A 3,394-nucleotide genomic window follows, 5' to 3' on the forward strand; every position below is an offset into this window, starting at 1 on the left:
TGCACTTGGGGCTCCCAGATCTAATCAAACCTGACGGGGCCATTTTCACCTCCATCTGTAGCATTTCCAGCAGCTGCAATGGCGAGAGCTCGGCCCCAGCCCCTGGAAAGGCCTTTCTGAGTGTCCAGGCATAGGCCTCGGCAGGAGTCCAGAAGCATCTCATGGCTGAGGGCTCCTTCCTTGGGGACTCTCCCATCCCTCCTCAGAGACAGCCCTGCTGGGGCGTCTCCTTGCTCCCCACTGTTCTCACCTGGGAGCTGGACTCTCATGGCTGCCTGGCCTGTCCCCAGGGCATTGGAGACGTGGCAGATGAAGGTCGTGTTGATGGACTCCTCAGTGGGCTGGATCAGGAGCCGGGAGCCCTGGGGTACAGCAGAGCGGGGCAAGGGGCCCGTGGTCCTGGGGGACACAGGCGGGTGAGAACGCAGCCTCTGCTGGGGCCCAGAGTGACAGGGACTAAGGAACCCCACACCTCCCCCTGTGTGACCCAAGTTGAGGGGTACCTGGAGTCCCCCTGACTCTCCCTCTCACTCCCCCATAAGTGCACAGCAGGTCCTGGGTCAGCTTCAGAATCCATCCAGAACGTTCCAGTTCTTAGGGCCTGTGTGGCCTCCACTCTGACCCCTGTCCCCAAGCTGCTGCTCTCCTCAGCACACACCTGGTGGCCTGAGAGAACCTGCTGGAACTGAGCTCCAGGCCCTCCTCTGTCAGTGACCCAGAGAGCTCCTGCCTCAGTGAGAGGAAAGCCCAGTCCTGAGAAGAATCCCAGAGCTGCCCCGATCCCTCAGACCCCGGGTCAGTTACCGCCTCCTTTGCTCTGCTCTCCGGGTCCTTGGGGGGAACCAGCTAGTGATGCCCCTACTGGGTGCAGGTCATCTTTGACCCCACATGGCCCAGTGCTGAGTGGGGATGAGGGCAGGAGGTAAAGACAGGGCAAGGGACAGGACTGTGAAGAGCTGGGGTACCTGCTGCCAGGGCTGAAGCCCCCAGAAACTGTGTGTGCATGTTCCCTTTATTTCATAGAAGACCAATGTGGGTGTGGGTGCTAGGTTTGAGTCCCAGGTCCACACATCTGGGTCTCTGTCCCCAACTGAGCCCTGAGCACTTTTTCCTGCCCACAGACAAGACAGTCTATTAGGGGTCAGAGGTGACTCTCTCTCTCTCTGTCTCTCTGTCTCTCTGTCTTTCTGTCTCTCTATCTCTCTCTCTCTCTCTCTCTCTCTCTCTCTCTGGATCCCTCTGCTTTTCCTTCCTTGCAGACCAGGTGTCATCTCCAGCCTCCTCCCTCAGACCCAGTAGTTTATTTGCCAGCCTCCTCCTCTCTCAAACCCAGGAGTCCAGAGCCAGAGAGATAGCAGGTAGGGCACTTGCCTTGCCTGTGACCAACCCAGATTTGACCCCCAAGACCCCACACAATCCCTGGAGCCGCACCAGGAGTGATCCCGGATTGCAGAGCCAGGAATAAGCCCTGGCACTGCTTGGTTTGAGCCCCTGACACAAACAAAAATACCCGAAACTGATCAAGGAGTTCACACCTTAGTCTTTCCTTCCTCTCCCTAATTAGTCTGTCTTGCAATCCTCCCCCCTTTAGATCCACAGATCCATCATATACCTCCTCCCTCAGACCCAGAGGTACAGACCCAATACCTCCTCCCTCAGACCCAGCTGTCCAACACTGCCTTTTCCCTAGGAACTAGTAGTCACCCCCTGTCCCTTCTCCCTCAGACCCAGGAGTCCATCCCAGCCCCCTCACTAGTCCCTGGCTCCCAGCACCGTTTCCTCAAATACAGGAGTCCAGGTCAGGCCCTCCTCCTCTTCACCTTGGAGTCTGGGCAGCCAGACCCTGCCCCCCAATAGTTGGGAGTTCATCCCTAGCCTCCTTCCTCAGACCCAGGAATGCATCCGAGCGTCTTCACTAGACCCTGGCTCCTAGCACTTTTTCCTCAGGTACAGGAGTCCAGGTCAGCCCCTCCTCCTCTTCACCTTGGAGTCTGGGCAGCCAGACCCTGCCCCCCAATAGTTGGGAGTTCATCCCCAGCCTCCCCTGTCAGGCCCAGATCAGCCCCAGGACTCACGTGCTCCAGTTATAGCTCTTGGGCTCCGGGTTGCTGCGGGCCTCACAAGTCAGGCTGGTCTCCATGTGGCCCTGCTGCCTGATGTCATCATAGAGGGTGATGGAGACCTGGGGGGCATCTAGAGACAGGCCAGGGACAGGCTCAGGGACAGGAGCACCGAGGAGCCCACACTTGAAGAGAAGAGAAGAGTCCCGCCCACATTTCATACAGGCGCCATGAGGGGCAACTGAGTCCGGGCAACATGACATGGCCCTGAGGCATTTGGGATGTCTTGAGAGGGTCAGAATCTCATTCTGTCACTTTAGTGACCTGGGGACAGATGTCAAATATGCTCATGTCCTCGGGATCCAGACCCTGCTCTGCAATGTCACATGCTTGGGAATTTCTGCTCTGTTCCCTCCTGCCAGTGCCTGCATGTGGGGCGCTGCATTTTTAAATTTTGAAAAAATATTGTGGTTAAAATGTTCCATGACCAGAACTAATACAAAGGTGCTTGCATTGATGCTCAGCAGACCAGCAATTCCCAGCATCCCATATGGTCCCGTGAGCTCACCAAGAGTGATCTCTGAGCAGAGAGCCAGGAGCAACCCTTGAGAATTGCTGGGTGCTGCCAAAAAAAAAAAAATTCATATGTGAGGACGGAGAGATAGTACAGCAGATGGGCCACTGCCTTGCACCTGGCTGACCCCATTTTGATCCACATCATTCCATAGGGCTCCCTGAAGACTGCCAGGAGTAATTCCTGAGTGTAGAGCCCGTAGTAACCCACGAGTATTGCAGGGTGTTGTTCAAAAACATAGATTCCAAGGGTCAGAGCACTAGTACAGTGGGACCAGGGCATTTGCCTTGTAACTGGCTGACCCAGGTTCAACCCTATAGGATAACATAGCCTCAGATAGTTTAGGTTTATTGGGTTACTCCCACCACAGTGCTCCCACTCCTCTGTGTTTGTTTATTTATTTTTTCTTTTTTGGGTCACACCCGGCGATGCACGGGGTTACTCCTGGCTTTGCACTCAGGAATCACCCCTGGTGTTGCTCAGGGGACCATATGGGATGCTGGGAATCGAACCCGGGTCGGCCAAGTGCAAGGCAAATGCCCTACCCGCTGTGCTATACCTCCAGCCCCTCCTCTGTGTTTATTTGTAGCTTCTTTCTTAATGTTCTGTTGACTTGTAAATATTGTTTTTCTCTTCTCCTTGAGTCCTTTGCCCCCTTAGATCCACAGATCCATCTTATACCTCCTCCCTCAGACAGAGGGGCCCAGCCTCAATGCCTCCTCCCTCAGACCCAGGAGTCCAACCCCAGCCATTTCCCTAG

This window comes from Sorex araneus, chromosome 8 (assembly GCF_027595985.1).
Source record: "Sorex araneus isolate mSorAra2 chromosome 8, mSorAra2.pri, whole genome shotgun sequence".
NCBI lineage: Eukaryota > Metazoa > Chordata > Mammalia > Eulipotyphla > Soricidae > Sorex > Sorex araneus.